Below are 15,813 nucleotides of genomic sequence, written 5' to 3'. Positions count from 1 at the left end.
CATGCTAATTATAATTGTAGCATTTTCTATTGAATTTTTCTTTCCCATTGCTCTAACATTTGTTTGATGTATGACCTATTTTACCACAGTGACTACAAGTAGGATTTTAATTTCTTTAAGCTCCTTGCTTGGATGATTCATCTTCTTCTATGTATCTAATTCTTTCTTTTCCTTTTTTTCTATGATGAATTTTCTCATTCAACTGATTCATGTCTACTTGGGATTTCATCATTCTTTCATTGGTTTGTCTTTCAGTGTTTAGATCATTCTATAATCTTTCATTCTCTGATATTAGGTTCATGATTTTTTCATTTGTATTGGTGAGCTGATCAATGAAGTCTACTTGTTGAAGGGATAGGTGCTGAATTTCATTGTTCTTTCCTTCTATATCTTCTCTTATCTTGTTTTTCTCTTCCCTAACTTCACACATTCTTACTAACTAAATTTCTTGCTTTCTTCTTAGTTTTCTTACTTTTTCTTGAAGAGTACTATTCCTTTCCAATAGTTGTTTGATTACTCCATTAGCTTCATCTAAATTGCTTGAATGGATGTCTTTAATTCTTTCTTCAATGAAGAGTGAATCATTCATTTGGATTACAAGTTCTTTTCTTCTTTTTAGGGATTGAGAGAGTTTCTCTTTTTCTTTCTTGAGTTATCCAATAACCAATTCCAAATATAGCTTCTCATTGTCAATAGCATTATCAGGTCTGAAGACCTCCATTGCCTTTGCTCTTTTCTTAAGTTGTTAAAATTTTCATTGAGAACCACAATGCTCTGACACCAATTGTTGGAAATATTATGATAGGATAAGTTACTGAGAGGGGAGGGGTAAATCAGTAACTTATAAAACTTTTATCCCAATTAGCAATTAAACCTTTATGTGAATTTTGATCTAACTACATGCATAAGAAACTAAAAACATGAAATCATACATAACACTTTAACACAAGATTTGGTGACCCAAAAACCTTCCAAATAGAAAGTAAAACTAGGGTGGGGATGATACCCACAAGCTTTAGTACTGCAAAATAAAGTTGGCCTATTAAGGATTGTAATGATCACTTTAGATGATCTTCTCTATTAGGAGGAATAAGGACTGCTAGGTCCACCTTGCAAAAAGATTTACAAACATATAATGAAGTATGCACTTAGTAAAGAGATTCACATAAGACTATTAGGTCTACCTTGCTAAAGGATTTGATTGATCCACCTATTAGGATGAAGTAGTAGCTGATCTCTAATCTACAACTTGGTTTGCTGAATGAGTTTCCTTTGAGTATACAAATCATCTTGCTATAATAGATAAATATTTTCTACTCCTTGTACTACTATAGCCTTTGAAATTTAGTCTTCTGCTCTTCTCTAATGATTACATTACATATCTTCTTGATGATTTGGATGTGATACAATACATTACATATATACTAGTCCAATTACATAATTACAAAGTCAACCATAATGCAAGTTTTCAAAAATATTACAAAGTTTTCCAAAGTGTAGAAACTCAAGTTCTGAAGATTGACTTGGTGAGGTTCTGATACTTGGCATCCACTATTAATGGTCAACATCATAATGCTCTCACTAGACATAGAGGTACATATTGATCACTTCCAAGTAGTCTTAAACTTGGTATACACTAGTGGCTCAACAAATACTATGAAACTTGGCATATAAATTGAATCACTTCATTCACACTACATAGCTTGGTCAATGATATCACTTTGAGCTCAATATAAACTAAGTCTCTTGGTTAATATTAAGTAGCTCTATTAACACTAGACTCACATCATCTCAACTATGAGCTTAGTAACCACTATTCAACTTGGTTTGCATTGGTAAACTCAGCATACACTGAGATGCTCTATTTATGCTACTAATTATCATCTTGGTAGTAAATGCTTGGTGCAAACTAAAATCCATAGGACTTGGTAGCAACTATAGAACTTGGTAACAACTAAAATTCTTGGTTAACACTGTTAACTATACAATATGCTTGGTGTGAACTCACAATCTGAATAAGTGTATGTCACTAATAACAAACATGACTAGAATGAAAATAGAAAAGAAAACCAAAGATGATAACATCAAAAAGCAGATGAGACAATAATGGATTTGACAATCATTTGAGAATGCAAGTGTGAGCAATGATGAAAATGTCACTCAAAAATTGGGTGACTCAAGCATTTCTACTTGATCTCCCATAAGGAGAATTGGAACTAGAATTTTGAAGAAGATATCTTACATCAATTCTACTCAGCTAGAAGGAAAGATCCATATCAACATTCAAGATGCAAAGGGATAACCAAGTATCAAAAAAAATGCTAGTCATTACCGAGTGAGGTCGGGTTGCAAGACCCTATCGAGCAAGGTTGGGAGTCATAAAAGTTACTATGTCGAAATTGAATCATAAATATTCCTACTAAAAATTTAATGCAAGCTAAGTGGAAGATAGTCTATCATCATGGAAGAATTTTTACCAAGCATTTATGGTAATCTAAAGGAAAAATTAGAGAAAAAGGGAAAAATTGAAGTCATTTGTCATTGTGAGTTTTCAAGAGCTAATTGTGAAGAGCATTTTTTTGTGCATTCGAGTGATCTGTGTGAATTATTGTTGAAGATTTCTATGTCTTTGAAAATCCTACCAAGCAATGGTATCTACTAGAAGAAAGACAAAGAAAGGGTCAGAGATGTTGGTCCAAGACATTGAATGGAAGGCGCCATATTTCAAGCTTAATCTAGTGGTTACAGAAACACTAGATCCAACTAGAACACAATCATAGATTCCATCTAAGGTACTATTGAATAACAATATTTTTTTGCATTTTTGATGTTCGATTCAAGATATAGGAACCCTAGAAATGGATAAGTTGTTAGAAAAATTATGTGTGAATGGCATTTTAAAACCAGAGCATCAACATGCCACAAATTTTTTAGATTAAGTGGATAAGATTTATCCTTAGTCATGTACATAATGGATAGTTGTGGTAAAAAATAAAATGATCCATAGGATCACAGGTCTTCCAATGCTAACCAAGAAAAAAATGACTAAAACCCTAAGTCAGGTAGAACTGGAAGAAAACCCTTGCTGGATGGGATGGAAGAGGAATGAAAATCAACTATGTTACTGATATTGAGTTGAATTTTGGTATACATGTAATTGCACATAAGATCTACAACTCCATTCATCTAAATAGTATGTCCTATGCAACAATCTATCTCACATTCAAAGTGGTCAAGAACAACATGTCATTTGACCTAGTCGAGTTAATGTTGAATCAGGTCAACAAAAGCATGGAAAAAATTAGAACTTCAAAGAACAAACCTTGTAAGTTTGATTCACTCTTAACTTGTCTATTTATATTTGTGCAAATTGTTTTCCCATCAGAAGGTATAATTGTGTGGAGGAAAGATGTACCCATTCTTTACCAAATTAATGTGTATATAGCAGAAATGGGAGAAAACTATGATAGTATCATGGATAACTATTTTGATGCATTTAAGGACAAGATGGATAATAGATTTAAGATACCTAAGAAACTTTTTGAAGACTACAAAGATGATTTTTGTTTCATAGTTGATTGTGATAAAGTGTATATACAAGCAATTAGACTAGGAATTGTATGGATCAAGCCTTTGGATTATGAGGTTAACATTGATGAAACCAAGGACATTAATGAAGCACTATTAAATGAGTCTATTGATCCAAAAGTTGCATATATTGGCACATATGATGAAGCAAAAGAAAGAATAAAACTAGAGATAAAACTCCCTCAAGAAGCTAACAAAGGGAAGAAAAGGATTGCAAAATTGAAACAATCTAGCACTACTATCCTATTAATAGAAGGAAAAGGAGATGACATAGAAGAATATGAAGAAAATTTAGAAGAGGATGAGCTAGTAAAGGAGAAGGGTAAGGTTATTATAATCAAACCTACCAAACTATCTATTGTATAATTCATAAGGAGGGCATCCAGGAATAAACAAGGAGGAGATGTAATTTTCAAATGGTCACCACCCTCATTCAAAGAAAAGTTGAAGGAAATTGACTTTGGAGTTGGTATGAAAAATTTCAAATCATTGAGGTATGAGAGAAGAACTACAAAGGAGCAAAAGAAAATTGAAGACATGGTTATGTCAAAAATGGTCAAATGGAAATATTCTCCAAACTAGCTTGTATAGCAGATTCCAAATGATTTATTGGAGAAAATTAAGCCAAGATGGGAACATTATATGAAAACTACAAAAGACATAAATGAGTAGACCTTGAGGCAACTGATGTCAAGCTTGAATGACAAGGAGGTGAAAGAATCTATCAAGAAAAATAAAGAGAAACTTACCTTGAAGTTTAACACTTGCTTGATATTGATAAATGACATTGAACATGTGGTAAGGAATGCCAACAACACATGGAAAAATATTTTCAATCTTCATAAGAAAAGTGATTTTCTTTTTAACGTTAGTGACAAGGAGGATGATGATGATGAAGATGATAAGGAAGAAGAAGGAAATAATGATGGAGAAGAAATACATAATGACAATATAGATGATGAGGAATAGGAATGGGAAGCTATTGAGGAATATCTACCTAAGGTTTAAAACATTGAGGAGACCAACCCCAAGAAGATTTTAGCATCAATCATAGCCTCACTTCCTCATTCTCTGAGCCAAGCATTGAAGACACTAAGATCTGAGAAAGCTACTATAGAATGGGTTGTATCAAAAAATGCAAGTTCAAGCACTCAATCAATATTTGCTCCTATTTAGCTCAATACTTCATTGACACAAGTAAGAAACACTTCATCTACTAAGCATTCTGCACTTCCTCTTCCATCAATTTTTGTCACACAAGGTATTTCATCAATAAGTGTAGTATCAACTTTTTTTTCCAATCCTACTATTTCTACTATTGTTTCTATTTTGAGCATGCAAATAATAAGTACAAGGATAGTTGAGACCAAGCCTCAACTGAGTACAAATTTTTTGAGCAAAGGAAGAGATAAGGAAGAAGAAATTGATCTTGATGAGGAGATATTATCCTAAATTGGCATATCTCTAATCTTAATCCTAATCAAATGCACATAATAGGAGAACCTCTATAGAAGAAATCTAAGTAGTAGAGGCTTAGAGAAGAAAGGAATAAATAATTTCAAGAGCTTGAAGATGCAAAGAATATTCTTGTAGAGACATTTAGCATAGAGGTTGACAATTCTGAATCATTTTTGGCTCAATTAGTAGAAGTAGTCCAAAAATTCAACAAAGATTTGAATGGATAAGAGGAATTTTTGCAAAGAGAAGAAAAGAATTTTGAGAATAAATTCTTGGAACTAGTAGAACAAAATATTACAATTCATCAAGTAGACTTGTCTACTATTCTAGGCTCTTTGGAAACCTCTTCAAACAATGTAACTTTCTTATTCAATAAACTCTATGACACACCAATTTTCACCAAGGAAATAAAAGTTAAACTTTCAAAGATTGATGAAGATCTAAAGGAAAGTGCACAACAGTTACAACTTGACCTAAGTTATAGCTCTACCTACTATATAAAGATCAGATTTCTAACTAATCTGTAGGAATAATTGCTAAGAGAAGAAGCTAGGATAAGAGCTACACTTGTAGACATATAGAACATGATTTTCCCAAATATGGATGCATTACAGAAACATATTGCACATGCTAAAACCCCCATCCATGATGACAAATTCTCTATTGCAGACCATATGATAGAACTATCAGTAGAAGTTTAGATTGCATTGCACACAAGCAAGGTGTTGCAAAAAAATTGGGACAAGACAATGGCACTGATTCTAAAGATACATTTTGATTTCTTGTCACATTTTGGCATTACTATATAGTATATAGAATACACCTTTGGCATTAATGTCAAAAAGGGGGAGTAGATGTATATAACATATATTAAAAGGAAGAAAATGTAAATGTAAAGCATATTGTATAAAGGGGAAAAGATGAAGAGATGTATATAATATTTAATATATATGTATGGGGGAGCATCATAATATCATACTATCATACATATACATATACAAATATTTAGAGAAACATCTATTACAAAAGAAATATTGAAAGATCTCAAAATTAGAGTACTCTACTGAGTTAAAGGCATAGGATGAAGAATAAAGATTGTTTTGAAATTTTGAGAATTCAATTTTGATTAATTAGTATTTTTGTCACTAATGTGAAAGGAGGAGATTTTTGACGTTGCAATCAAGTTTTTATCAGTGACATACACTTATTTAGATAGTAAGTATCTACTAAGCTTGTTCTATAGTAAATTAAGCAAGTCTTTTAGACTCTACCAAGTTATACAGTTACTACTAAATTCAAGGAATAGTATTCAGTTTGTAGTGAGTAGTTTGTTCTAGGTTGATGATTATCAATGTAAACTAAGCTTCTTAGTGTTTACCAAATTTCTTAGTGCAAATTAAGTTATGTAGTGGTTACCAATTTTGCAGTCTTAGTGATGTGAATCCAGTGTTTATAGAGCCACTCATTGTTAACCAAGTGATTCAATTTATACCTAGACAGTAGTAATAGCATTGACTGAGCTATGCAGTGTGAATTAGGTGACTCATTTTATATGTTGAGTTTCACAGTATTCTTTGAGTCACTAGTGTAGATTGAGTTTAGACTACTTGGAAGTGATCAGTATGGAACAAGCTTCTAATCTACCAAATGCATGACGATGCCAAGTATTGATAGTGGATGTTGAGTATTAGAACCTCATCAGGCTAGTATTCAAAGCCTAAGTTCTTGTATTTGGGGCTGATTTTGTGTATTTTGTGTAAACTTGTATTATAGGTGATTTTGTTGATTTGTAAATTGGATTGGTATATATGTAATTTATTATATCACATCCATACAAGATTTAATGACATGAGTATGATGTGAATTTGAAGAGTAGAAGTGTGAAGTAAAAAAAGGCTACAAAAGTATAAGGAGCAACAAAAATTTATCTATCATAGCAAGGTGACCAATACACTTGAAGGAATCTCATTCAACAAATCAAGTTGTAGATCAGAGATCAGGCACTAGTTCATCCTAATAGGTGAAATAGTTAAATCTTTTCACAAGGTAGACTTAATAATCTTTTGTAAATCTCTTTACCGAGTGCATACTTCATTGCATGTTTGATAATCCTTTTTCAAGGTGGACCTAGTAGTCCTTAGTGCTCCTAATAGGGAAGGTCATCAAAATTGATCATTGTAAGTCTTAATATGCCAACTTTATACTGAAATACTAAAGCTTGTGGGTACCATCTCCACCCTAGTTTTACTTTCTATTTGGAAGGTTTTTGGGTCACCATATTGTGTGTCAAAGTGTTATGAATGTTTTAATGCTTTCATTTTTTCATGCATGCAATTAGATCAGAATACACATGAAGGTTTAATTGTTTAAACTATGATTACATTTTACTAGTTACTAATTTACCCCTACCCTCTTAGTAACTTACCCTATCATATATATATTTCCAACACCCCTTTCAAGCTATGCTAGGTGGGAAATCATGTAAGCATTGTACTAGTCAAAGGATAGGTGATTCAGGGTTTGGTGGGAAGTCATAAGTGTATCCTTGATGAGAAGAAGGTCTGTAAGTTCTAATGATTCATCATTTATAGATTCAGAAGGATTTCAAAGACAAATATTTGTAGTAATCACATCTCAACGTAAGATATCACAAGTGATCAAGCTTAGAATGTAGAGAAGACAATTTGTATCAGTAGCCTATGTGGATGAGTCAAAAAGTCAATAAATAGAATGAATGCTCACCATTTATCATTTGAAAAGCCAATTGTTTTTAGAAGAAGATCCTTGGCTATTAGATGAAGAGAAGATCAATAGTGTTTACAATTTTGTGAGTGGTTAGTCATAATCTAAGGTTAACATTATGAAAGAGCAAATTCAAGTATGTACAGCTTTGCAACCATCAAAGATAAATCATGAGTTAATGTTGTGAATCAACAAAAACTCATTCATTGCAAGGTTATATGAAGGTTAAGTTAATCACAAGTCAAGGTTGCAAAGTAATGAAAACAAAAGAATCACATGGTCATAGGTGGTTAGAAGTAACCTAGAGTTAAGATAGAAATAGAGTGAAAGTGTATAAATCACATCATCACAAGGTTAAATGTTGAGTTAAGATTTCAATTCATCAAAACAAAAAAAAACATGCAGTCAAATTTTAATTAGTCACATGATTACTGGCAGTTAAGGGGAACCAAAACTTAATGCTACAAAGAAATGAGTACAAAGGTGAGTGATTGAATTAAGGAAAAGGAATCAAAGTTTCAAAATGATAGAGTTAAACCTTTTTGTAGGAAAATAGTTTGAGAAGATGTTGAAGGATAAATCACAATGATGGTGTCAAAGCCAATAAAAGTAAAGGTAGACAATTTCCACAAGTTCACTTGTAGTTAAATCTAATTTTAGAATAATGTTGAGAAGCTATGAAGTGAATAATGTATCAATAAAATCAACCATCACATGCTTGCAACATTAAGTTCTAGATCAATATGAATAGCTTTTACAATGTGAAAGAAAGGAATCACTTGATTAGAAGCTTGACCAATAGTTTAAGGAGGATAGTTGCAAAGCTAGGAAATGCCAGAGATGACTGCTAGGTACATGATCGCAAGTCAATGGTAACCAATGGTAATCTAAGTTATGATTGTGTGAGAGACAATAGTGGTTAAGATAAATAGTCATCACAAGTTTGCAAGTGATTAAGGATAACTAGGGGTTAACATGGCACAACTACAAAAGCCATTAATTGTAAGGCCATAGGTAGTTAAGGATAACCCAAGATTAATGCTTTGAAGGTGAAAAATCAATTATTTGTAGTGTCACAATGAGTTAAAGTTGACTCTTAAAGTAAGTTGTGAAAATGTGAAAGATAATAACAGTTAAGGTAAATAGTGATCATAGGCTAAAAGATATTAGAGACATTTTATGTTGTGACCTGGCTAATGCAAAAACAAATAGTCCTAAAAGTCATCACAGCATCACATACAATCAACTAAACTCTTAATTCAATGTCACAAAGTTGTGAAAGGTGATTTGATAGTTAGGTGTAAGGTGATCACAACATTGCATGCAATAATGCAGTTAAAAGACTTTAAGTCACAAAATTGTGAAGGACACATGAAAATCAAACATCAAATCATCACATCAAAAGAAGATATCTAATGAATAATAAGAAGATATGAGGAAAAATAAAGTGCATGATTATGTTTTAATCCTAATCATTAATTTGAGATAGATGACTAGAATTCAAACTTGCAACCATCATTGGAATTCAAATTATATGAATATGGCACCAACAATAAAATATGAAGAAAATGAGGATTTTCATAGGGTTCCTAAAGTAGTATGAAGATAAAAAATTATCATATGTTTCAAAAGTGTTGTGAAGTCAAGATCATCGATGGAAAGATGCCATGTGACCATACCATGTTATAGATTAGATATTTTTATGTTTTATTCCTATCCTTCTTTTTATTATATAACTGTTGCTTTGCCAAAATAGGGGGATGATAGAAAAATATAAATGTAATCTCCTTTGATAATACAAAGATCATAAAACTTGATGGTGAATTGGCTCTATAATTCCATTTACCTACTTTTCTTTTCATGTTTTGTTTCCCATAGATTAGTTCTACATTGAGAGTTGAAGCACAATTACATGTGATTTTGTAATCACCTCATGGATTCCATTTCACCATGGTATTTATAGTATAAGTAATTCCATTTATTTTTTCACATATGGTTATGCTTCTCCTCTTGTTTATTTCATGATATGTTAGAAGTAGTTTCATTGGGAACTAAAGAATAAATGTGGTTGAATCTATTAGTAACTTTTTGGATTACATTTCATCCAAGTCTAATAGTTAAAAAAATTCCATTTACCCTTGTGTGCATCTCTTCCTCCTTTCATATTTTGTATTTAGATAATTAATCTACACTTAGAATAGGAGTAAGAGTCAGAAAATCTCGAGATAACCTACCATAGTCATTCCATTGGGTGTGATAGGTTGTCCCAATCTATTTTTCCTGAATTGCTTGTGTCTACAAACAATTTTTTTAGCCTTTATTGCTCTTAGGTTAAGAGCTCATTCTTTCAAAAAATTTTGATCTAAGAAAGACATATTCATTACACATCATTGAAAATCCTAAGGGAGTTTTGCCTTGTAACTTAGAGGGCATTGATATAGCACATACATTAACCCATTTGTTGGTGACATCCTTTTGTTTCTCCAAAACATTGGGCATTAAAAGAGTCAGGTTATAAAATCTATTAGGAGAACAAACTATTAAATAATAGAGGGGCATACCATATCATCATCACATCATTTGGTCAGACAATTGTGCATCTTGATTCAATAATGCATGGATGTGCTATCCATTGAAAAGGATGCACATGTTTTCTAGAATTCAATATATGTGGAATTTCATAGAGGTTGGTCATGGAAAGGGAGAGCATGATGGTGTAGGAATATGCAGCAAAAGAACCTTAGCTCATAAAGAATTTATGTACAAATATGGAGCAATATTGATAGACATAAAATCCATCATCCAATGCCATAATGCTTCAATGGGTCTAGGTAAGGAAGGTGAGTCATGATTCGTATATCTTTTGGGTTGATAGATATTACTAACTTTGCAACATATGAGGATTGTTTTATAGTGATAGGATCAAGTGAGTTACAAGGTACAAGTACAAACCTATGTCACCCTTTTGAAAAGGAAAAGGCTAACAAAAGTATAACTGTTCACATTACATCACATAAAATTGGTTTTATTATTTTGAATTTGAAAATGATGTAAACTAATAAAATGTGTAGAAATGGATGAAGTTTAGGATTATAATTTTTAATAATTATTTAGAATCAGAATTGATATATCTTCCTAACTTTTATACGTAATTTTTAGCTGTTGAAAAATGTTGAAAATTAGGGGTCTAGTCCCCACCACAAAACTATATGAAAATAAACTTATTTCCCTTTGATCTCAGATTATGTTATAGATAACATATATAGCTAGAATAATAATAAAAAAAATCAGCTTTAGACCTATATTTTCTCTTTTATAGTGATTCAAATTTCAACTCACCTAAAATCAATAGTTTTAATCTCACACTGAATTTTCAAAACAAATCTATTCTAACTAGGAGAAAAAATATACATTTTAGAAGAGGACTCTCTCCTCTAGAATGTCATATAATTTTTAATTTTTTTTATATGATTTAATATATTTTTCTTTCTTAAAATAGGCACTTTTTTGAGTGTTAAAATATGTGGTTATCAATTTTTTAAATTATAATATACTATAACTAATTAAAACACTATAAACTCTATATGAGGATAGTCTTGACTCTGATATCCACAAAATGGTGTTTATATGTTATTTAAAAAATATCATAAAAAATACTAAGAGTTATTGAAATGCCACTTTTCTAAAATAATTTTATTTCTTTAATAATTGGATACAAACTAGTATAAAACATGCATTTAATAGACATTTCTAATTGGAAACATGTGAGACCATATATAACTTAGCTATAATGAATTTATCTAGATCATATGTTTGAAAAAAATATATTTTTAGATAGAAATGCTCAAATTTAGTCATTCTGATAAGTTAGCCTAAAAGGTGACACAACTTTGTACTTTTACCCTACACTCTTTTACAAGCTTTGATGTAGATTCATGGAGTACCCACACACAAAAAATGGCACACTTTTTTCCATCATGTGCAAAGGAAAATAAGTTAACTAAATGGGTGGAAAAATGGGATATATGGGTTTTGGACCCAATTGACACCTATTGTCCCCTTGGAGCACTTAAAATGGTAGAGATGGATTCATCTATTGACTTTAACTACTTGTCTGATCTAGTGAAACCTGGTAATACACACACACACACACACACACACACACACACACACACATTCAAAATGTAACTTCATAACTTTTACCTAAGTATTTCCTAAACTAATGAGGACATTATGTACCTTTATCACTACATACCATGTTTTTATTGTTACTACACCTAAAGAAAATGAAGGGATAGATTATTATTTGTTTTGTTGTGTCTAGACAAAAAAAATTGGATCATTTGATTACAGATGGTGAATTCTTAGAGTACCATATAGGTGTGTTGGTTGTAACCAATACATGGCTTAGAAGATATTCTATGAAAAACCCTAACATGTGGTTATTTGAGGATTGGCAAATAGAGAGGAAGATTCTTCATTGTTTGAACCTTGTTTAAATTCCAAATGTTAGATTGATCAAATATGGAGCAAAGCCACATAATAAGACTCTTTGGAAGGTTTTCGAGTTAGACCATGAGGCAATACTTGAGACAATACAATGTAGAGTAGATCAAGTTGGTTCATTAGATTGAATATAATTACAAAAACATTTGACATGTAACATTTATATTTCATATATATATTTTGGAAAGACTAGAAGCTTTCTCTCTTATCTCTTTCCTACTAGTGCCTTTCAGAGCCAAGTTGTACATGAAAATTAATATCATTAATATAAAGGTATGAATATTATTGTCTACTTGACATATTTGTTGAGTTATTCTAAATTAGACCCATTATTGTCTAGTTGAAAAATTTGTTGACTTTTCTTAAGTTAGATCCAATCTTGCAATCAAGAAATTTTAGATTATTTAGTCTTCGATTTATATTTAATTTTTAACTAAACATTTATGCTATGTTTCTTCCTCATCTTGTCCTATTGAGCACTCAAAGATTCTTAGATCCACTAGATGAAATTTACCCTGAGATTTATTAAATGCTATAGGGAAGTGATCTTTAATGGGGCATATCTCAGAGCTCATGTGAGGTATAGATGCAATGTTGGGTATTACATGATTGTGTTGTTGAATCCTACAATAGCCTCTATCTATTTTTGGAGATTTGATTGCATTTGGATTTTGTAGCCCTATCTCAGGTGATCTTGAAACTTGTAGTGTTGGCCAGAACAAAGTCACCAATTTTTGAATCTCTCTAACCATTCATCATGGAATTGAACTATCTACTATGTTAGCTTTGAGAGGCTTGGTAAACCATATTCCTAAGCTTGTCCCACTCCATTGATTACTCAAACATTCTAGAGCATGCCAGATGAAATTGACCCTAAGAGTCACTAAATGTCATAGGGAACTGATCATTTATGGGGCATATCTTAGAGATCATGTAAGTTATGGATGAAATTTTGAGTGCTATAGGATCATGTTTTTGAAATCTACAATAATCTCTCTCACTTTTTAAAAATTTGATATTTTTTTGATTTTGTGGCCCCATCATGGGTGATGCTAAAAATTATAGTGTTGGCTAGTACAGATTCATGAACTAGTGAATCCCACTAACCATTAGCTTTGAGTGGTTGAGTAAACCCTACTACCAAGCTCATCCTTTCCTGTGGATTACTTGAACATTCTTGGGCATGCCAAATGGAATTGACCCTAGGAGTCACTAAAGAAGTGATCTTTGATAGAGCATATCTCAAAGCTTATGTGAGTTATAGATGCAACATTAGGAGCTACAAGATCATGTTGTTGAAACCTACAATGACCTCTCTCTCTTTTTGGATATTTGATTTGATTTTGATTTTGCGGTCCTATCTTGGGTGATGCTAAAAATTGTAGTGTTAACTAGAACAATGTTTCCAACTGGCAAATCTCTCTAACCAACTATCATGGGATTAAACTATCTTCTTTTTAAGCTCCAATTGGGTGGGTAAACCCTCTTCCAAATCTCTTTCCATCTAGTTGATCACTCAAAAGTTCTCAGGCATGCCGAATAGAATTGACCCTTAAATGCCATAGGGCATCGATCTTTGATGGAGCATATATCAGAGCTCATGCAAGGTATGGATACAATGGTGGGTGATATAGGATCACATTGTTGACACATAAAAGAACCTCTCTCAATTTTTGAGTATTTGATTCCTTTTTTGTTTTGTGGACCTATCTTGGGTGATGTTGAAACTTGTAGTGTTGGCCTATTCAAAGTCATCAACTAGTAAATATCTCTAGCTATTCATTGTGGGATTGAACTATCTTCTTTGTTAGCTCCAAGTGGCTAGGTAAATCCTACTTCCATGTTTTTCCCACCCCATTGATTTCTTGAACATTTTTAGGCATGAGATCAGATGGAATTGACCCTGAGAGTCACTAAATGCCATAGGGAAATGATCTTTGATGGGGCATATCTCGAAGCTCATACAAGTTATGGATGAAATGTTAGGTGATAAAGGATTGTGTTTTTGATACCTATGACAAGATCTCTCTCTTTTTGGAGATTCAATTCCATTTTGATTTTGCAGCCCCATCTTGGGTGATGTTGGAACTTGTAGTGTTGGCTAGTACAAAGTTGCCAATTGGAAAATCTCTCTAACTATTATTCATGGGATTGAACTATCTTCTCTATTAGCTCCAAGTGGCTAGATAAAATCTAGTTCCAAGATTGTCTCATCCCATTGATCACTCAAACATTCTCAAGCATGCCAGATGAAATTGACTGTGAGAGTCACTAAATGTCATTAGGTAGTGATATTTCATGGGACATATCTCAAAGCTCATGCAAGGTATCAATACAACATCAGGTGCTATAGGATTTTGTTTTAGTCACCTACAATAATCTCTCTCTTTTTGGAGATTCAATCCCATGCTAATTTTGCAGCTCTATCTCGGTTGATGTTGAAACTTGTAGTGTTAGTGAATACAAAGTTTCCAACTAGTGAATCTATCTAACCATTTTTCATGGGATAAAACCATCTACTCTATTAGCTTTGAGTGGCTAAGTAAAATGTATTCCCAATTTTTTCCCACCTTTTTGATCACTCAAACATTGTTAGGCACACCAGACAGAATTAACTCTAGGAGCTACTAAATGCCATAGGGAAGTGATCTTTGACAAGGAATATCTCAAAAAACATGTAAGGTATCAATATAATGTCAGGTGATTCAAGATTAGGTTGTTGATATATACCTAAAATAACCTCTTTCACTTTTTGGAGATTTTATTTTATTTTAATTTTGCGGCCCTATCTTAGGTGATGCTGAAACTTGTAGTGTCGGCCAATACAAAGTCACCAATTGGTGAATCTCTCTAACCATTCATCATGAGATCGAATTGTCTACTCCATTAGCTTCCAGTGGTCATGTAAGCTCTAGTTATAATCTCCTTCCATGCCCATTAATCACTCAAAAATTATCAAACACACTAGACATAATTGACCTTAAGAGTCACTAAACATTTTGTGTCAAAACTTGTAAGAATGAATAATATATAAGAAGTTGAAGATGCCATCATAGGGGTGCATAATCCATCACCATACAAAGGAGGTCAAATATAGTGTAGTCAATTCCTAGTGGATAATGACACACAAAATATATGTAAGAAAATATAGAAAAACTATAGCTACAAGAATCATAAGAAGAGCATATATAATGTGCTTCCATGAATGAAGCTCTCAAAGAGATGGATAAGAAATAAATATTGATATCAAATTCCATTTATAAATTAAAAACTTTATTTCAAGTCTTCTCATGTTGTGAATATAAATCATATATAAACTCTTGACATGTTTATCATGGCACTAAGATTCAAGCTTAGACATTTACATAATGAAACAAACTTAAGATTCAAATTTCAATGTTAATTGTATAGCAGTAATAAGAATTCAAGTTTCATAGTTTTCATCCCAACAAAAACTCTAAATAAGTTACTCATAATCAAAAGTAATCATAACTTGTACAATATAAATACAAATTAATA

This window comes from Cupressus sempervirens, chromosome 5 (assembly GCF_028749045.1).
Source record: "Cupressus sempervirens isolate cs-2001-9-10 chromosome 5, ASM2874904v1, whole genome shotgun sequence".
Taxonomy (NCBI): domain Eukaryota; kingdom Viridiplantae; phylum Streptophyta; class Pinopsida; order Cupressales; family Cupressaceae; genus Cupressus; species Cupressus sempervirens.
Note: the sequence above shows the minus strand (reverse complement) of the source record.